The sequence below is a fragment of the Bos mutus genome, chromosome 10 (assembly GCF_027580195.1).
Source record: "Bos mutus isolate GX-2022 chromosome 10, NWIPB_WYAK_1.1, whole genome shotgun sequence".
NCBI classification, from domain to species: domain Eukaryota; kingdom Metazoa; phylum Chordata; class Mammalia; order Artiodactyla; family Bovidae; genus Bos; species Bos mutus.
The window spans coordinates 17,121,780-17,144,408 of NC_091626.1; the positions used below are offsets into that span (position 1 = coordinate 17,121,780).

General features: G+C 37.4%; 1 protein-coding gene and 1 pseudogene across 2 annotated transcripts in view; one reads left to right on the forward strand and one right to left on the reverse strand.

Moving 5' to 3' along the window:
• The window catches only part of UACA (uveal autoantigen with coiled-coil domains and ankyrin repeats), an 87,121-nt gene that overhangs the window by 46,796 nt on the left and 17,696 nt on the right, over positions 1-22,629 (reverse strand). Inside the window, exon 1 of one of the 2 annotated variants that reach the window (XM_070377365.1) lies at positions 18,474-18,603. The exons of the other annotated variant lie outside the window; for it this stretch is intronic. The gene's annotated coding sequence lies outside the window, so the exon portion shown is untranslated. Of the gene's footprint in view, positions 1-18,473; positions 18,604-22,629 lie in introns of those variants that run through there. 2 annotated transcript variants of the gene reach the window in all.
• LOC102272646 (ubiquitin-conjugating enzyme E2 N-like) lies at positions 3,631-4,332 on the forward strand (annotated as a pseudogene).

Consider the following 22,629-nt stretch of genomic DNA (forward strand, 5'->3'; position numbering starts at 1 on the left):
ACAAAACATTGCTGAAAGAAATTAGAGAAGATAACAAATAAATGAAAAGACAGTTCATGTTAGACTGGAAGATTTACTATCATTAATGTCAATACTACTCAAAGCAATTCACAGATTCAATATAATCTCTATCAAAATTCCAAAGGCATTTTTTTTTTCAGAAATAGAAAAATTTATCTTAAAATTCATATTGACTTTCAAGGGAACCTAAATAGCCAAATAATCTTGAAAAAGTTTGAGGTCTCACATGTTCTGATTTCAAAGCATGCTACAAGGTTACAGTAATCAAAACAGTATGGTACTGTCATGAGAACAGATACATAGCTCATTGGGCTTCCCTGGGGGCTCAGACAGTAAAGAATCCGCCTGCAATGCAGGAGACCTGGGTTTGATCCCTGGGTTGGGAAGATCCCCTGGAGGAGGACATGGCAACCCACTCCAGTATTCTTGCCTGCAGATCCCCATGAACAGAGGAGCCTGGTGGGCTACAGTCCATGGGGTGGCTAAGAGTCAGACACAACTGAGCGACTAAGAACACACACAGCACAGATCTATGAAGTAGAATAAAGGACCAGAAATAAACCCTAATATATAAGGTCAAATGATCTTCAACAAGGGTGTAAGACCAGTTGACGGTGAAAGGACAGTCTCTTCAACAATTTCTGTTGAGAAAACTGGATATCCACGTGCAAAAGAATGAAGATGGACCCTTACCTTACACCATATAGAAAACTTAATTCAAAATGATTAAAGACTAAATTTAAAGACCTAAATTTAACATTCAAACATAAAACTCCTAAAAGAAAATACAGGGAAAAGCTTTATGACTTTGGATTTAACAGTAATTTCTTATATATGACAACAAAAGCACAGGCAACAAAAGCAAAACTGGAACTAGATCCAACTTAAAAACTCCCGTATGAAAGACAAAGAATGAGAAAGTATTTCCAAATCATGTATCTGATAAACAGTTAATAAGGAGACTATATAAAGAACTGTAACTCAATTATAAAGAAACAAATAACCCAATTAAAAATGGGCAAAGGAGTTAAATTAGACCTTTCTCCAAAGATGATATATGAATGACCAATAAGCATATAAAAAGATGTTAAACATCCTTAAATTAGAAATACAAATCAAATCGTAATAAGATATCACTTCACGCCCATTGGAATGGCTACGATCAAAAAATTAGGAAATGGTAAGTTCTGCTAAGAATGTGGAGAAATCTGAACCCTTCCCATAGATGGTAGAGAAATCTGAACCCTTCCCACAGTTGGTGGGAATGAACACAGTGTAACCACTACAGAAAACGAGATGAAGATTCCTCAAAAAATTAAAAATAGAACCACACAATCCACTAATCCTTTTTCTGGGTATATATCTGAATGGATTGAAAGTAGAGTCTCAAAGAGGGATCTGCACGCCCATGTTCACTGCAGCATTATTCACAATAGCCAAGAGGTGGAAGCAACGCAAATGTCCATTGATGGGTGAACTGATAAACAAAATGTGGTATATACGTGCAATGGAATAGGAATCAGGCATAAAAAGGAAGGAAATTCTTCACGTATTACACCACAGATGAATCTTGACATTATGCTAAGTGAAATAAACTTCAGCCCTCCAAAGACAAATACTCTATGATTCCACTTATGAGGTATCCAAAGTGGTCAAATTCAGAGAAACAAAACATAGAATGGATCTGGGGAAAGAGGGAAATGGGGAGTTGTTATTTAATGGGTGTATTTTAGATTTATAAGGTGAAAATTTTCTGATGATAATTTGCACAACAGTGTGAATATACTTAACACGACTGACATGTTCACTTAAAAATGGTTAAGATGGTAAACTGTCTGTGCTTTTTACCACAATTCAAAAGAAAACAAAAGGAATGCAGTCTCACAATATCATTACCATGATTTACATTAATTAATAAACTTTTAAAAACAAAATTAAGAGGGTGAAGATAGAGATGAAATGAGATTGACCACAGGTCAATAATTGTTAAAGCTGAGTTACAGGTTCATCAGGGGTTCACTAGGCTAAACTATTCTCTCAACTTCTGGTTCATGCACTTTTGACACTTGGTCCAATAAATGTGGTTGATGTATAAATTTTTTAACATGCCTCTCACCAAGGCCCTTCACTGATTCATTAATTTGGCAGGAAACACAGTATATCCTTTCCACTCAGTCCTCTCTGGATTAAAATGAAGCCATTTTCATTCACAGCCATATACTTACAAGATGAGTCCTGTGCTACTGAATGAAAGGATTCTGAAAAGAAGCAGTTTTTTTTTTAAAGCATTAAGTATTTACCACATATTATAATAAATGTTTCTGTACTTCAGTACTGTACTGTTTGAAAAGAAGCTATTCATTAAACTCAGAATGTACCAAGCCAACACATCTAAAAATCAAAATACAGTTGTTTCTAGAGAATAAATAAAACATTCTAACACAAAGATTCTAGGTAGACCTAAATAGATGATACCTTTAAACACTAAATCACCATAAAGAAAATCACTTAAAAGTTTCAACAGTGATTTCCTCATACTAGCATCAACTGCAAATTCATAACTTTTCAGAAATTAAATGAAATTTTAAAAATGTTTACATAATACATATCTAATGTAGAAAATTTGTAATACATTTAACTTTACATATAAAAATAGAAATTCCACCACGCAGAAAAAAATTACTAAAAATTTTGTATACTAACCTCTAATTTCTTCTCTGTTAAAAGGTCTGGTTAAGATTTTTAAACATAAATGAGTCCAACAGTTGCTTCATTTATTCAATATTTAGGAAAGAAGGTCTCTTGAGAAGAACTTTATAGAAGCAAATAAGCAAGTAGACTTTAAAATATATGCAAATTCATATAAAGTATTTATATATTTAAGGGGTAGACTCAATAGGTCACAGGTAATATTATTTAAAGACCAGTTTTAGCCTAAAGGCCATTTTAGATGCATTATCCAAAAGAGAAACATACAGAAAACTTTCACAGATTACCACAAAACTTTCATAGAAACTGCTTAAAACCAAGAAAAAGACATGCTAAACTAATTCACAGTTGTTGATCATTCTAGTGTCGCAGACCCCTTCAAGAATGAGATGAAAGGAATGGACACTCTTTTTAAATGTATATATAAGCACATAATCAAAATAATTTACATTTATTTTTGGAGGATCACTGATCTCTCTACAAATATGGAATCCAAGAACTCCAAGTCAAAAACCGCTAACACAGATAAGGAGAAGCAGCAAAGGAGTTTTGTCTTTCATTTCTAAAATACTGAATAACTGTCAGAAAATGGGATAATTTATTTTGTTCAGTAAAAATTTACCAAGCATTATGTGTAAAGGGATATATTTAAATACTCGACTCAGGATTTAAATACACATTATCATTTGGTATGTGCTATGCCACAAGTCAGGTGCAGGATATAAAATAGGGAACAAAACATACATGAGACCTGGCCTCAGGCAATTCACAGGAATAAAACCCAGTTATTTTCTTCAATTGCTCTCACAATATGAAAAAGACAGATACATATGTAAACATGCAAATAATCATAATACACTGCCATCTATGTTCTATGCTCAGATGCTCAGTTGTGTCTGACTCTTTATGACCCCATGGACTGTTGCCTGCCAGGTTCCTCTGTCTATGGGATTCTCCCTGCTGTAATACTACATTAATTACATGGAAGGTATAGAAATAGTCCAAAGAGAGAAAATCAGAAAAAAAAAAAAATTGTAGGAAAAAAAGTAGATAGTTTAGTAAACTACCTACTAAAAGATGAGTAGGGAGACAAGATCAGAGGCCGAACTCAGGATCTAACAAGATGGCCGGGCTGCCCCACAAGATTATCAAGGAAACCCAGCATCTGCTGGCAGAACCAGTTCCTGGCATAAAGCAGAACCAGAGAAAAGCAATGCCTGTTATTTTCATGTGGTCGCTGCTGGCCCACAGGATTCCCCCTTTGAGGGAGGGACTTTTAAACTTGAGCTATTCCTTCCAGAAGAGTACCCAATGACAGCCCCTAAAGTACATTTTATAACCAAAATTTATCATCCTAATGTAGACAAGCTGGGAAGAATATGTTTAGATATTTTGAATAGGTGGTCCCCAGCACTGCCATATGAACAGTTCTGCCATAGATCCTGGCTTTGTTAAGTGCTTCCAAACCAGATAATCCATTAGCAAACAGTATAAGAGCACTGGAAGGCCAACGAAGCCCAAGCCATAGAAACAGCTAGAGCACGGACTAGGCTATATGCCATGAATAATATTTACATTGATCCGATCATCAAGTCTGCATGACTTCTGTTCTGCCAAGACGTCTTCCTTTTTTGTTTGCATTTAATGGACACAGTCTTAAAAACATTACAGAATAAAAGCCTAGACAGGTTCAGTCCTTTGGTGATTAAATACACATTAGCAAGTCTATGTCTTGCCCTGATTCACTGTTGTAAAGCCTGAGTAGAGGCTACAAGTATTATCTGGATGTTGTGAAACATTAAAAAGCAGTGACCCCTCTCTGCTTTTACTCATTTCCCCCATCATGGTTTAAATAGAAAGCACTGTGAATAAAGGTGGTGGTCAGGGTTAGCAGCAGGGGTGCGGGTGTTATACTTTTTTTTGGTGAGGGAGAAGGTAGTTTTAGTTTATTTAATGTGTTCCTTTCTCCCGTCTTATGGTGATCTAACTGCATTGGGTAAAAACAGCTAGCCAGTTTTTTAGAATATGCTCTCCAGCCAAGTCTAACTTTATTTAGACACTGTAGATGGACAAGCTCTATCATTTGAACTAAAATGGAAACATTAAACAAATATCACAGCCCTTATTAGTAACACTGTGACCTTCCTGTCAAGTGTAGAATTCTCCCTTCAAGAAAAACCTTGTGATCATTTTGTGTGGCTTGTCTGGAAACTTTTGTAAATCTTATGTTTTAGTAAAATATTTTCTGTCATTCTAAAAAAATTAAAATTAAAAAAAAAAGATGAGTAGAAAAATCACCAGGTTTGAAATAACACCACAAATTAGAAAATTAAACACAACTTGTAGACAAAGCACTTCATCATATTGTAATTAAAAAATCTGTTCACATACGACTGCCATATACACATCTGCAACCCAGGCTTCTCTAAGCTTCAGGCCCACATATTCAAATTTCTTCTTGACAATCCCTCTTCAGTGTCTTAAAAGTACCTCAATGTTTCAAACTATAAACATGTTCTTCCTCCTGAAACTTGATCTTACTCCAACTTTCACTAACACAGTAAATGATACTATTATCCATCTAGCTGTACAAGACAGAAATATAGAGATGAGTCTTGACACCAGACCCTCCTTGTTCCCCTGGCACCAAATCTCAGAGACTTTCAGTTCAGTTCAGTCGCTCAGCCGTGTCCAACTCTTTGCGACCCCATGGATTGTAGCACGCCAGGCCTCCCTGTCCATCACCAACTCCCGGAGTTCACTCAGACTCACGTCCATCGAGTCGGTGATGCCATCCAGTCATCTCATCCTCTGTTGTCCCCTTCTCCTCCTGCCCCCAATCCCTCCCAGCATCAGAGTCTTTTCCAATGAGTCAACTCTTCGCATGAGGTGGCCAAAGTACTGGAGTTTCAACTTTAGCATCATTCCTTCCAAAGAACACCCAGGACTGATCACCTTTAGAATGGACTGGTTGGATCTCCTTGAAGTTCAAGGGACTCTCAAGAGTCTTCTCCAACACCACAGTTCAAAAGCACCAATTCTTCGGCGCTCAGCTTTCTTCACAGTCCAACTCTCACATCCATACATGACCACTGGAAAAACCATAGCCTTGACTAGACGGACCTTTGTTGGCAAAATAATGTCTCTGCTTTTCAAAACGCTATCTAGGTTGGTCATAACTTTCCTTCCAAGGAGTAAGCGTCTTTTAATTTCATGGCTGCAGTCACCATCTGCAGTGATTTTGGAGCCCAAAAAAATAAAGTCTGACACTGTTTCCACTGTTTCCCCATCTATTTCCCATGAAGTGATGGGGCCAGATACCATGATCTTAGTTTTCTGAATGTTGAGCCTTAAGCCAACTTTTTCACTCTCTTCTTTCACTTTCATCAAGAGGCTTTTGAGTTCCTCTTCACTTTCTGGCATAAGGGTGGTGTCATCTGCATATCTGAGGTTATTGATAGTTCTCCCAGCCATCTTGATTCCAGCTTGTGCTTCTTCCAGCCCAGAGTTTCTTACGATGTACTCTGCATATAAGTTAAATAAGCAGGGTGACAGTATACAGCCTTGACGTACTCCTTTTCCTGTTTGGAACCAGTCTGTTATTCCGTGTCCAGTTCTAACTGTTGCTTCCTGACCTGCATATAGGTTTCTCAAGAGGTTGGTCAGGTGGTCTGGTATTCCCATCTCTTTCAGAATTTTCCACAGTTTATTGTGATCCACACAGTCAAAGGCTTTGGCATAGTCAATAAAGCAGAAATAGATGTTTTTCTGGAACTCTCTTGCTTTTTTGATGATCCAGGGGATGTTGGCAATTTGATCTCAGGTTTCTCTGCCTTTTCTAAAACCAGCTTGAACATCAGGAAGTTCACGGTTCACGTATTGCTGAAGCCTGGCTTGGAGAATTTTGAGCATTACTTTACTAGCGTGTGAGATGAGTACCTCCCCATTATTCAAATCCAACTGCTCAGCTCCATGTCAATCAACATCACCCTACTTCAAGTCAACACCATCCTTCACCAGGATTACTGCATTAATTTCCTAAACAGTCTGTCCAGATTCATTCCAGCCCCTTCCCTTGTATTCTCCACACTGTAGCCAAAGGGATTTTCAGAATGCACACCAAATCACACCACCACCACTGCCTTTCAAACGCCCTCTGCCACCTCACTGAAAATCTTTCAGTAGTTTCCTATTCTTGGAGGAGAAAAACAAATTCCTTCATGTCCTGTTGTTGTTCAGTTGCTTAGTCATGTCCGACTCTTTGCAACCTCATGGACTGTAGCACACCAGGCTATGCTCATGTCTACAAATCCCTGAATAGTGTTATCCCCACTAACTCCTTCAGCCTCCTCATATTGAAATGCTAACTGATTCTCATATTATATATGCAGAAACTGAGTCACTGGGAGATTATGGGATTCTGTATAAGGCAATTGCAGTTAGCTGCAGAATGATTAGAGAATTCTTTTGTTAGACCTGTCCACTGGTTTCTACTAATTAAGAAATTTCAACTTCTCAAATCATCTGAAAATAAATCTTTGATGTAAAAAGCAAGTGTCTTTTAAAAATTTAAGCCTCAGAAACTTAGATGTCCTTTACATCAAAAAAATAAAAACTTCCATATTTGCATACACAAACTTCAATGAAGCACCTAATATATGTCAGGCATGGCACCAGAGATATAGAAGTGAATAAGACAGCCAAAATCTCTCTTTTTTAAACCACTTTATTAAAGTATAATTGACATGTAAAAAGCAGTACATATTTAAAGTACATAACTCAATGAGTTTAAGGCTTCCACAGTACACTACAATTATCACCATTCTCATTACTAAACCCAAGACAAGCCCCAACTGAAAATGGAGCGAACAGCAGAAAGCAAAGCTCATGAAGCATAAACATTCCTTAAAGATTAGGCTGCACAATTAAGAACTGTTCTACAGTTCACTGGATTGATGATAGTTAGAAATATTTCCCCCATTCCATTTAGTCCAAAGGTTATTTACTCTTCTTTCTTATATAACAGCAAGTTAGATCTTACATAACAGAAAAAGAAAAAAAAAGAGAGAATGTTAAAATAAAACAGGAAAACAAAAGCTGTGCATCCAGTATCTTTCTCCTAGATGCCAGGCTCTCTTCCCTTTCTGATTTTTCCTTTTCCTTATTTAATTAGGCCCCATCTTATCTACTCAAGTCTTCCACTATGTCATCTGAAAGCACTATTTAGTCAGGACTCACTGGAACAATTAGAGGAAGGGGAAAATTTATCCTGTCAACCATTTTTCTGACCAAGACATTAACAGGCTAAATCCTGCTTTCCTGAATTTCTCTACATAAAAATGTCAAGAAAAATCAACAATAATTATTATTATTACTTAAATAACAAATCTAACATCTTAAATACTGAAGATGCTATAAAATTTTAAAAATAAATAAATAAATAAAATAACTTTAAACAAACTACAGTCTAAAAGACTCAGCACTGCCTTGATAAGATTTCCTGACCACTCCGTTTGATTCTATTCTAGTCTGTCGTATAAATACCAGACTGTCTACCACGAACTATTGCAGGTATTTGCTCCTTTATTAGAGCTGTCTAGGGGCCCAAAACAGGTTGTTTAAAATAGATAGGAAATTGCCTCTCCGATTTTAATATGTATCATTTTTTTCATAATATTACATATTTCACCCTTCCTGTTTTATTTTAACATTCTTCTGGTAACAGAAGAAGCGTCAAATTCTAAAGTAAATATATACACAGATCTTGAACACAACAAATTATAAATGTGTATCATACAAGAATAGAGCTCTTAGGCTGGATATAAAAGATCTTATTTAAGATCCCCTTTAAAATGCTAAGCAATTGGTTATTTGGGAGAAAAATTTCTCCCGAGAAAATTTTAGAGAAAAATGTATTCAAATTAGTTCTAACATCTAAGTGTCATGAGTGAATTTTATTCAGTATAAAGGTAAAAACCAAGAAGGGTCTATTATGCCTCCTACCCCACCTTACACACACCAAAGAACACAGTAATACTTCTGGTAAGTTTTAACAAACATTTCTGCTAATGTCTGAAAACAGGACAGATTTAGGAAACATTCTATGTTTATTCTTGACGAAGTAAAAAGCAAAACAGATACACTTATAAAAGAGCCTCTGATGCTATTTGACTACAGTGAAAAATAAAGAGATATTTTTGTTTCTTTGGTTTTCTATTTATTCTTGGCTTTGCAGAGAAACAGCTAAATAAAAATATGTTTGCTAGAACTAAAAAGACCCTTCGAGAATTAAACTGATAATAAATCTTACCCTACTAGCCAGTATTTTTAAAATTGAAAGTTGGAAATACAAAGATATGTAGACAGAGGGTCATAAGAAAATACATGTTTTTACAAACACATTAGAAGTTAACTGCTTTTCTTTTTAACTATGAAAAAGATAATAGTTCTACATATATGCCTAACTCTTCCTGCACAGTTATTTTACACAGGATTTGTTCCCAATGAGTCTTAATATGTTTCTCTTCATTAAAAATACATGACAAAATTAATAATGAGGACGAATGACTACTCTGATGATATTTAAGCATACAATAATAAAACACAGCATTTAAAATAAAGATTCAATTTCAAAATTCTTTAAGAAATACTTCGAAGTGCTTTACAGACATAATTGTTACACTATAAGAAAAACTCTCTAAGTCACATTGTTATTTCTACTTTCCAAACGGGGCATAAAGGAACTAAGCAACTGATGGTGTTAGCTTGGGCAGCTACTATTAATTCCCTCCTCTCCTGTAAACCCATCCTTTGCAATATGACTTTGCCATGATTCTCATCAAAAGATGGCATTTATTTCCTCATCCCTTAAATCTGGGCTGGACTTGACAAGTTGAACTGTGGCAGAAGTGATCTTGTAGAACTTTGAATCTAAGTCTCAAGAGACCTTGCAGCTTCCCCTCTGGGGCTGCTCTGACACAGTGTAAGCAAGCTAGCCTCCTAGAGCATGAGAGATCTTACGAGAGGAAGAGCCCAACCACCCAGTCATGCAATCTAGCAAAAACTGCCAGACACATTAGCGTGGCCAACTTAGACCACCCAGCCTTAGAGGCACTACCAGATGACTTGGCAGCCACATGAGTAATCCCAGACAAGACCAGTGGAACAACCAAGCAGCGGAACCCAGCCCAAACTGCTGACCTATGGAGTCAGCAGCAAGTAAAATAGCTGTTGTTTCAAACCACTACATTTAAACCAAGGGCTGTCTGAATCCAGGACCTAGACTCTCTCTACCTACTAAAGCTGCAGCTTATTATTTGGCTGGCAAACAAATGTATCTTGTAGTCTGATTCCATTTTATAGATAAAGAAGCAAATTAAAAAATAGCTTACTTTTTTTTAATCCATTATCTAAAAAAAGGGGGATGAGCTGGGCATAGAAATATACCTTTTTACCATCTTAAAAGAAGGAAAATAGAGACAAACAATGAATTCTGCAACTGTAATAATATGAAGCTGACCAAATTTTGTACAAAAAGTACTTTCTCTTCATTCCCAAAGATACACAAGTGTTCATTTAAAAACTAACAGCATTCATATATATTTTATCCATAAAAACTGAATTCAGCAAGTGATCTAAGAGAAAATTTGAATGTCCATGCAAAGAAAAATTAAGAAATTATTAAATTTTATGAAACTAGTAAAATCTGTGGCTTTCAACAACAAAACATTGCTACTGTAACGTTTAATAAGTATACATTCATACTTGAAGGGAAATATTGAACTAGGAATGAACCATAACAGAGAAGAACCACAAGCAGCATTTCTATGTACTCTTTAAGCACTGGCAAGCACTTTCTATACAGGGCTAGATGGTAAGTACTTCAGGGTTTGCAAGCCATGCAGTTTCTCTTATAACTGTTCAACTGTCACTGCAGAATGAAAACAGCCACAGACAATATACAAAAAATAAGTATTGCTGTGTTACAATAAAACTTCATTTATAAAAAAACAAGCAGTGGGCCACAGTTGCCAACCACTATTTTAGATGCTCAAACATCTTCAGCCAAAATACATCTAGTTTATTAGTTGTGATCAAACTAATTTGTTTGCTGCCTTATCATGAGATTTATTAGAATGTACTTTCTGTATTCATATTCCACTCTCTTCAAAACAGCACATGAGTCTAGATGTTGCTATGAAGGTATTTTGTAGATGTAATTAACATCTGAAATCAGGTAAAGGAGGTAAAGGAGATAACCCTTGATAATGTGGGGTAGGGCCTCATCCAATCACTTGAAAACCTAAAGAGCAAAATCTGAAAATTTCCAAAGAATAAGCAATCCTGCCTCATGGCTGTAACACAGAAGTCCTGCCTGAGTTCCCAGTCTGCTGGCCTGCCTTACATCAGATTTTTCAATCCCATATTCACGTAGGCTAATTCCTTAAAGTAAATAAGTATCTCTCTCTTAGATACAGATATCTTTGAGATAGAGATATATAAGTATCTTCTATTCTATTTCTCTGGAGAACCCTACCTGATTCAATAATGGGGTTTTCCTGGTGGCTCAGTGGTAAAGAATCCACCTGTAATGCAGGAGACCCGGATTTGATCCCTGGGTTGAGAAGATCCCCAGGAGAAGGGAATAGCTACCCACTCCAGTATTCTTGCCTGGAGAATCCTCTGGACAGAGCCTGGCTGGCTACAGCCCATGGGTCGCAACGAGTTGAACATTACTGAGCAACTAACACTTTACTTTTACATACTCCCACTTTAGATGCCAATCACAACTCCAGTCTTTTCACCAAGTTGTCTAATATTTTACACCTAACCTTTTTGTTTACCACTACATTATGTGGTTTGCGCTTACAGTTTCCTTGCTGTCCCATGTCCCACCCCCTGGCCTCCATGCCTACATCATATATTTTTATTATTTTTGGTGGTACTGGTACTGAAGGTAGCACCCTACTTCTGGTTCCAGTTCCTGCAGTGTTCATTTTGTTGTAATAATTACCTCCGAATTTCAGTGGTTTCTCAAAATAACAAACTTGTATATCCTATTAACATTATGTTGTAGACTGTGGGTCAGCTCTGTAGAAATAGCCTGAGACGCCCCTCCAAAACCAAGGCTGAAAGAACAACCCTTATAGGAAGGGCATTCTTTTGATAAAGTATTGAAACAAGAAGGCTGGCCCAAATTTGGCCAAAGCATATGACATGAGCAGTCCCCAAATCAATAACCGTGGGAGGTCTAGTCTTTGTGAGATATGCAAAAGTCATACACGTGGGGATATATATTATACACACACACACACAGACACATATATGATCATCTTCAAGGAAGCAGGGGATTGGATAATCTGAAATAATTATACTGTCTACCACAACTTTCTTACAGAGTTTTGGATAACATACAAAAATCAGAGTATCCTTTTTAAAATTTAAGGTCATTATTACCTTAATGTTGCTGTTGTTTAGCTGCTAAGTTGTGTCTGACTCTTCTGCGACCCCGTGAACTAACCAGAGCCACCAAGTGGGAGAGGAGCATCTATAGTTCCACGACTGATCCCTGAAACTGTGAGGTCTGAGCTAGTTCTGGGTAGTGCCAACACTGAGTTATTGTATAGGACACCCAGCTGGTATCCAGAGAGAACTGCGTGGTGTGGGAAAAACCCACACATACTTGGGAATACAAAACTATTCAGTGAGTTGTGAGTAAAGGAAACAAATGTTTTCCTTTCACCCAGTAAACTCTTTCAGTGGAACAAAATGGCTTGGAGGGTAACTCCCCACAGGAAGAGACTAAGGATGTGGTGCCAGAGAAGCCTGATAAGCTCAAGATAATTGTACTGATGTCTAGAGAAAAATGCATTTCTCAAGGAATTGAGGATTAGTTCATAGCACATGGATCTGACTGAAATCAAATAGATAAAAAGACAAAAGACAACTTCCAAAACAATCCCTAGCCTGAGTTAACAGTCTATTACTCTCCTAGATCATCATGGGTCCCCACATTTCTACAGGTGAGAAGCAGGCCAGGAAAGCTGCTCACCATTTACCCATTCCCCAGCTGAGAAGGGTATACCCTCCAACACTCTGTTCCAATATGGATGAGTATATTAAAGGAAACACTTCACAGACGGCACAGCCAACGGCCACAGAAAATGATGACCTAGGGAGCCTCACACAGGAGCACAACCAGGGCCTAGTCAAGGAGCATCCCCTAGTGTGAAGAAAAGGAGGCCTCACTGTATTTACCCAAGAATATTCTTATAACTGGGGCTGCCCAGGTGGTACAGTGGTAAAGAATCCACCTGCCAATGCAGGAGACACAAGAGATGTGGGTTCAATCCCTGGGTCAGGAAGATCCCCTAGAGAAGGAAATGGCAACCCACTCCAGTACTCTTTCTGGGAAATCCCATGGGCAGAAGAGCCCGGTGGGCTATAGTCCATGAGGTCTCAGAGAGTCAGACATGACTGAGCTACTGAGCATGCGTGACACACGCAAGCGCGCGCGCGCACACACACACGCACACGCACACACACACACATACACACACTCACATTCTTACAATTGCTAGGATCCAGTGATTGCTGTACCCAGGCAATTCTAAGAATGTGTTGCTATGGCTTCCTGGTAGCTCAGTTGGTAAAGAATTTGCCTGCAATGCAGGAAACCCCGGTTTGATTCCTGGGTTGGGAAGATCCCTTGGAGAAGGCATAGGCTACCCACTCCAGTATTCTTGGGCTTCCCTGGTGGCTCAGACAGTAAAGAATCTGCCTGGAATGCAGGAGACCTGGGTTTGATTCCTGGATTGGGAAAATTCCCTGGAGGAGGGCATGGCAACCCACTCTAGTATTCTTGTCTGGAGAATCCCCATGGACAGAGGAGCCTGGCAGGTTGCAGTCCATGGGGTTGCAAAGAGTTGGACACAACTGAGCGACTAAGCACAGCACAGTGATTGCTGTGTGCCTCCATTCTCCCCCTTTCTTAACAAATGGGTTTACTGTGGACAGCCTATCCCTGCTCCATCATTGTACACTGGGGAGACAGAGGGTGGAAGATGACTTGTCTCTGGATCAAGAAAATCTACATACAGAAATGATGTAGAAATTTTAATGTGCTTCAAGACTTTAATATGATTGGAAGAAATTCATGAGCTATTTTTCTTGAGGAAAGGATAAATAAATCTAGTACGCAGAAAGGAAGAAAGTTAATATTTGTAATCAAGAGGCGAGATTGTGGCAGATTACATTACTGTTCACTCTTTACCATACCCATCCTTGGAAAAGGCTCTATATCCCTGCTCATTAATTCTAACTTGCCTATACCCTCCAGTGGGAACAATATTTGTCCCTGTGCCTCACTGACTTTGAACCTAATCATGTGACATGTTTTGGCAGTCATGAGGCACTCCACACCTGAACCGAAGCTTTAAGGGCTATCAGAAGTTTCAGTCAGCCCTCTGAGCTCTCAATACCATGCAAATTGCAAGTCCAGACAGAGGCTGCTCCTTCAGTCTGGGTCTTAGACTGAAAACACGTGGAACAGGGCCACTCTGCACAGGCAGCCCGAAGTCTTTGTGTAAGATAATTTGATTATAAGCCACCGAAATCTGGGAGTTATCTATTTCTATAGCCAAGTTGATTAACACAGAAATCAAATGAAGCAAAAGGTAAAAAAAAAAAGGTGGAGGGATTCTGTGATGCGAAGCTATTACTTTAGTAGCTGAATACAGGGCAAGATACCTATGATTATAGGCTAGCACAGTTAGTGAAAGATGTGTATTTCTCTAGCAGCTGGGGGTAGGAGTAAATATAGAGTCCATAAAGGATAAATCAGTTCAGTTCAGTTGTTGGAAGTGAGGTTGCAGCAAAAATAAAATTAAAGTTGCAAACCCGATAAGTTAACATTTATTATTAATAATAAGCACTTCACATTCCCTTCACATAATCCTCAACTTGAGCAAAAAGACTTTTATTTACCATCTTCATTTTCCATGTAAAGAGAAAGAAAATTAGAGACATTCAGTAACTTGCCAATGTGAAACAGCTACCAAATGACAGAGTAAAAATTCAAATTCAAGACTCTCTAATTCTAAATTTCAATGTTTTTGTATACCAATCTGTCAAAAAAAGGGCAAAGATTATCTAGTCATCAGTCCATAGAAGAGTTATCTTGGTTTTAAACTTTTTACATTTCTACAAAATGGATGCAAGAGAAAGGTGATGCCATGAGCTCAGTTCTAAATCCAAATCATATTAAACATATTATTCAGAATGAATTTTTTCTTTTATACTCTAAGATGTCCCTATTAATATGACAACCAAGAATCTAAAATAATACATCTTTTATTTCTACTGAATATATTTTCTTAAATGTAGATTATAGTAACTCAAAATTTTGAAGATTCAGGTTAAGTAATGGCCTAAATTTACCTAGTTAATATGAAAAAGATTTCCCAAGCAAATCAATAATGCAAGAAAATGGTGATGCATTTTAGATTAGAAGAGCATTTAAAACACTTTATGAACCATTTAATAGCTCTTATCTCACCCATATAAACAAAAAAATGACAGCTATTTTTATCATATAACACACAAGTTATACAAGACTAATATAAATTCAAGAAAAGGGTAGACAAATTATACAAGACTGATGTAAATTCAAGAAAAGCAGAAAAGACAACCCAGCAAAACCACAGTTAAAGAGATAATAACAACTTTACATTTTGTTACACATCCTTCCTCATTTTCAATACATAAACATTTACTTTTAAATCAAAATACACATATTTCATTTACATGGTTATTTTTAATATGAGTTCAACAGAAGTGCTTGTAAATGAATATTCCTAACTTGGAGAACTCCACTGTATTCAAATACCAGTCTTTCTGGCTCCCTCTGCTGGACACTAAGAGAAGCTTTTTATTATTATTCATTTTGTTTAAAAACTAACTCAGTCTCAGAGAAGCACTCATTTATCATTATTAAAAACATCTTTGACAACTTGTTTGAATGTATAATTTGGCCAGAAAGAGTACAATGGCCTATTACTGAGTGTGCTCCTATTAGCCAAAAGGGATTTAGCATCAGAAAATCCTCGACTGAGTTCCCAGCAAGTTCCCAGCTTGATAACTTATTTGCTAATGACCTTGGTCAAATTATTTATCCCTTCAGAGTTTCAGTATCCTCATCTGTAAAATGAAGCTAATATCACTTAGCATTTATAACCACCCAATTAGTTATAAAAATTAGAATCAATAGACTAAACGCAAGATACATGGCAGTTAAGTATTACTGCTATTACCATCACCACCACCACCAAGGGGTTAAGTCGGGATTAGACAACATACCCTCTAAAGAACTATTAATACTATACAGTTATCAAATTCAAATAGATTAACTTTTAAAATGTAAACGTACTGTACTTACTCTCCGCTACTTCCCACTGCTCTCAAGATCAAATTCCTTAAAATGATCGCTAAGATTCTTCATGGTCTGGCCCCTTCTAACTTCTGGAGTGTAATCTTGAACTTGGATACTCTCCCTTCAGTCCTCCAATCTCTTTTCATAGTGAAGTTCTTCAAAAGTACCAGGTTCCTTCACAGAGTACCTAATTACAGCATTTCCTTCCTCGATGCTGCTTAACAATAACTCATTTTTTTAGATCTCAGTTCAGCTTTTGCAGAGACACTTGCTCTGCCTTCCCAGACCAAGTCAGACCTTTCCTATTATGTATTATCCCTATTACGTATTACCACACAGAGCTGTAACTGTATATTTAAATGTGTTAGCCCTGTAATACTGCCTCCTGACCCACCCTTGTCTGTCTACAAGTTCCTCAAGATCAGGGAGTAGTATTCTGCACCCTCATAGCCTTGCCACTTGGCTGCATAGAGTAGGCACTTAAGTATCTGTTGAGTGACTGAATAAACTTAATTAACAAATACTGAAATCAAAGAATTCTTTCTCAGCCTGACTACTTCACACAGAAAGGTGGCCATATAAATGTAAAACAACATTATGGATATTTTCCTTTGTATAACTTCTCAGGCAGGCTGCTTATAAAGCCTGTTCATGAAGTTAGACAATAATACACAGAAATATCTTTAACTAAGGTGTACACTTCAAAGAGAAGAATTTTTAAGAACACAGAAACCTAAATATATGATAATCCTTTAATACTTATGATTTAATTTTTTAATTAATGTCTGTGGCTTGCTTTTGTAACAAATATTCAATTGAAAATCTGTCTAAAATTGAGTGTTTTACACTGTATTAGAATTTTACTTTTCAAGGGAATTTGTGCTTGGCAAATTAGTTGAGCTAGCAATAACCAGCTAAAAGCTGTGCTTCATGGTTTCTTCCAGAAATATGTATATTGCTGCTGCTGCTGCTGCTAAGTCGCTTCAGTCATGTCCGACTCTGTGCGACCCCATAGACGGAAGCCCACCAGGCTCCCCCATCCCTGGGGTTCTCCAGGCAAGAACACTGGAGTGGGTTGCCATTTCCTTCTCCAATGCATGAAAGTGAAAAGTGAAAGTGAGGTTGCTCAGTCGTGTCCGACTCTTAGTGACCCCACGGACGGCAGCCTACCAGGCTCCTCCGTCCATGGGGTTTTCCAGGCAAGAGTACTGGAGTGGGGTGCCATTGCCTTCTCCGAGTATGTATATTGCACTATTTTAAACCAACACCTACCTCCAATTGCCTTAAAGAGTGTGACCTTTCCATAGATTTAACTCCTTCCTTATATAGTAAACGTTCCCAAGTATAGAAGTTTTGCCCCAAACAGCTTTTCCTCAACAAGGAAAGCCCCAACCAAACAAAGCAATGTTTGCAACACACCTCCCAGACTCAAATCTTATTTGACAGAATATCTGATAAACTCATTTGACAGATGTGTTGGATAGATTTTTCTCTTTATTGATGATTTTAGCAGATCCTATGACTCCAAAATATGCTTCCCTGGTGGTTTGATCCCTGGGTTGGGAAGATCTCCTGGAGAAGGGAACAGCTACCCACTCCAGTATTCTGGACTGGAGAATTCCATGGACTGTATAGTCCATGGAGAGCAAAGAGTCGCACACGACAGAGCAACTTTCACTTTTCACTTTTATGACTCCAAAGCTGCATTATGACATATAGAAAATTAAAAATTATTTCCTTGTTACATTAGGGAAAATCAAATTTTAAAATAAGCTCATATATATAAAATAGAATCAAGCTGTTGGGGGATCATCCAGTTCAGGAATGGTAAATAATTAGCATTATATGTGGCCACTCCCATGGCAAATATAGATAAGTCAATCTTGGCCCTCTTTCCTTTAGACCAAAGATGTCCACAGACCTCCCTGAGAATAAAGCAGTAGTCCAAAATGTGAGAAAAACATGTGCTTTTAATTGTTACAGGAAACATTTGCTGCTGATGGTTGTGACAGGAGGGAGATAGCCAACAAATTCTGGTAAATCTCCCTCCTCCATGTTTGAAAAGGAAATCCTTCAACTTTCTTGATGGACTTTCAGCCTTGAGGAGGATCTCTGGTGATAGATCTCTTAATGCACCACAGTCTCCACAGAGGTGGACGGGCCGTGATCAGGCTCAACCGTGCCTTTCCTATGTTGTCATTTAACCAAAAAATAGGAATCAAGAGTGAGAGGCACAACTAAAGTCACTGTGAACAAACTGGAACAAAAGGAGAGGTGCATTAAGAGGGAAAGTTTCAGAAATTCAGGTACTGACCTTGCAAGGAAGATGACAGGACACCAAGTCATCAAAACACAATGGTGGCTTCAAACATTGGAATGGTATGACTCATTCCCACTCTTCTGATACTGCCTTCACCAAGAAAGCTTCTGATCAACTTGCTTCCCTATAGGGAAAGACTGGATGAAGTATCCAGCCCACTAGTCAGCTGCTTACTTCTTATAATACAATAAGATGACATTTAATACTTCAGTGAACTTTCAGTGTAACTCAGCATCTTCAAATCCAATCAAGATTGAGCTTCTGCTCAAACAAGCCTAATGTGAATTTATCAAGGTGACAAAAAGGCTTCCCCTGACAAGAGGAAACTGGGTCTCCCTTAACAAAACTTGAAATTCACACTTTTACAAGACATGTATGAGCAACACTGAGGAAATCTGTAAAAACTGAAAATAGCACCGATTTTCTCACTAGCTTAGAAGCATCCTCTTTGCTGCTCTTTTAAAAATAAAACTAAATCTCTCCAAAATTCAGGTTTTAAAAGTACATACCTACTAGTCTCTCCAATTCTCGTTTCACTTGGCTTTAATTTTCATCTGAAGTAGAAATAAGATCAGAGAGCTCAGTACACTGAAAAGGCATGCAAACATTAATCTAGGTTGTAAGATCACAATTTTAAGGAATAAACATTCAGAAAAATAATGAAAGGAAATAGCAAAACAGTTAACAACTATGGAATGTGGGATTAGAGAAGACCTGAATTCTTTACATTTTCTGTATTTTCTACAATGAATATTGTTTTATTCAAGCTTCTTTACTTGCAAGAAAAAAACACCCATTCAGTAGCCTTAAGAAAAACTGGATTTATCATAAAGCTATATAAACAAAGAGCTGGAAGAGCAATCTCACAGAAAATGACAGCTGAGCTGAGCTCTACAAGTCTGGAGCTAGGGTGAACCTGGCATCAATTCTGCTCCAGAAAACTCAAGAAGAGGTCTGAGTGAAGCTGCCTACCAAAGCTCTGCCACGTACATTGTTCAATTCTAGTCCATGCATGTCTTCCACTCTGTCAGCCATGGACATGCTTTCTTTGCTTCCACCTTAAAGTCCAAATTTCCTTCATTTTAAGCAGAAGGCTGTGTGTTTAGGTATAAGAAGGTTAGGAAAATAAGCAGCTTTTGCTTACGGACTGAATTGTACTTTTTTAGATTATGTGTTGAATACACACACATGGTTTTTAGACAGAGCCAACATTACAACTTTCCTGGTGGCTCAGTGGTGAAGAATCCACCTGCTGATGCAGGAAACAGAAGTTCAATCCCTGGGTTGGGAAGATCCCCCTGGAGAAGGAAACAGCAACCCACTCCAGTATTCTTGCCTGGGAAATCCCATGGACAGAGCAGCCTGACAAGCTACAGTCCATGGGGTGGCGAGAGCCAGACACGACTTAGTGACTAAAGAACAACAAGCCAGTATAGAGAAAGGACTACAAAAAGGAGAAGTCTCCCTCTCCTCCCCGACATTTGGAGGTGGGGAGGAACAACCAATAAAAGGAAAGTTAATATTTATGTTTCTAAAAATGGTAAAAATATTATTTAAGAAAGCACAATATCCTTAGTTTCTCCTTTTACTACATAAACAATGATTATACAACAATTAGAAAATGCACATAATCAAAACAGATTACTTTGAAATTATCTGATACTGCATCACATATATATAATATGAAGTACTATAAAACTGATTGGTTCCCTTTTAAATAGATATTTCTTCTGAACTTTACTGTCCAAAGAGCAGATTAATTTATATTGGCAATCTATTTATAAATTATGTGAAATATTTCATCATGGTAGAAACATCTTCTTTTCTAACACACTTTCCCATCCTGCTCAGATTAAATTGATTAAAATGAAAATAACAGAAAATGTTCTCAAAAACTAAAAACTCCAAATATATGTAAGGTAGAAACATTTAAGTTTTAATTACTAAATACCCTCAAACTGTTCTAGAACTTCTACTTGATGTGGACAGCAATCTCAGATGGTGGTTTTCAAATCTTTTTAATTTCAGAAAAATTTTTCAAAGAAGTCCTGAAGTGAATCAAGAAGAGGAGTTTCTCTTTGAAAATAGGGTCCCTTTGCTGACTGTTTTCTTTCCTTTGTCCTCTACCACCTAAGATACTCACTCCATAGAGCAGTTCAGCCCTGCAAGCTGAGCTGTATGTAGCAGGTAAGCCATCAGCATCAAAATAACCTGGTACGTGAGTTTATTCAACACACAGAATGATACCAAATCTAACCCACCTCTTAAAGTGTGGTGCAGGAGTATCTTTGAGAACCCCATATTCCTGTACTCCTTAAATATAGGAAACTACTTTTAAGAGTTTAATAAAGAATTTAGTATATATTTTTCCAATTAAAAACAAAATTCTCTACTAACCAAACTGCTGCTAAGTCGCTTCAGTCGTGTCCGACTCTGTGCGACCCCATGGACTGCAGCCTACCAGGCTTCTCCGTCCATGGGATTCTCCAGGCAAGAACACTGGAGTGGGTTGCCATTTCCTTCTCCAACTAACCAAACTAGGATTATACTAATAGGCTATCCTCCAACTTGCTTTTTTCACAGAATAAATATATCTTGGATATCTTGACATGTCACATATATGTAAATATGATGATTTCACAATCTAAATGTTAATCTCTAAGGATTACAATTTTCTATAATCAGAGAAAACAAAGTTTTTAAAAAGGAATGAATAACAAATGCTTCCATTGGTGTTTCTGTTATTTTGAGTACTGTGAATTGATTTTAGAGTTTAACGTTAGGGATTATAACATTAATACTGTACCGGAAGGTACCTTTATGGGAAACATGCCTGGTTTGGGGTCTGGACGTTCACTGAAAGTGAAAGTGTTAGTCACGTCCGACTCTTTGTGACACCATGGACTGTAGCCTGTCAGCGTCCTCTATCCATGGGATTCTCTAGGCAAGAACACTGGGGTGAGCAGCCATTCCCTCCTCCAAGAGACCTTCCCCACGCAGGGATCGAATTCAGGTCTCCTGCACTGCAGGCAGATTCTTTACCGTCTGAGCCACCACGGAAGCCCTGGCAGATTTCTAAATTGGATAATTAGTTTAATTATAGTCTTCATGTTTTGGAAATATTTAATAACTCTTACTAGCAATTTTGAATTTTTCACATATTTTACATCAGTCATGTAACTGCATATGAAGAATAATTTGAATTTAGCACGAATAAGTAGTTTTCAAATTAGTATGATTTAAGTATTATTTTATAATGAAATTATAGCAAACTATTCTAACTGTATTTCACTATACAATTGGAATTGGGATATTTTGTATTGATTTTAATAAAATAGTGGCATACTCAACAGATTTCAAATAATACTCTGTACTTATGAAATTATGGAGCTTAAAGTTCAGTATCTTTACTCTCATCTTAACAAAGGATTGTAGTTACTTCTATTGCAGTGATTATTCCAGTTGGAGTTAATAAATGTTTACGTTTATAACCTCTCAGTTGACAGTGACAAAGCTCATGACTTTGCTAACGGCAGGGCTAGGCGCTGTGAGCAGTAAGAGTTTCAGGTCACTGGTTCTCACATGTTGCCCAGTGATCCTCTCAGGCACTGTGAGAGGTACAAGGGTGGCTCATATTCATCACCATATTTTTCTGAATTTCAAGGATGTTTAATGAGGCGGAGATCTAAGATCTAGCACAGCTGCGGTGCTTTAAAATCACTACTGTTCAAAGCTGGGAAACAAATCTGAATAGGCAGCTATCAGGGCTCAGAGTGTGAGACTGAGAAGACTGTCTATCCCTTTGGAGTGCAGCAGGACCCTTTTTGGGGACCACTTTCATACTGTGAACAAATCAAGAAGAGCAAGCTATTTCATCTGAAGTCTTATATAAAACATACACATTAAAGATTTAAAAAAACCTGTATTCTCTTGAGGTAAAAATCTTAAACTTTATTACATTCTTCCTAATAAGTTTTATTCAGTTTTAAACTTGCACAGTATTTTTTTCCTATATTCAAAAACACTTGCTAAATCTACTTACTTATATGTATTTATACAATATAATTATTTTGTTAAATACGAGATGGTTCAATTCTTTTTAAGAATATCTTTTGTACTTCAATCACAGCCTTTTCCTTAAAAATGAAAG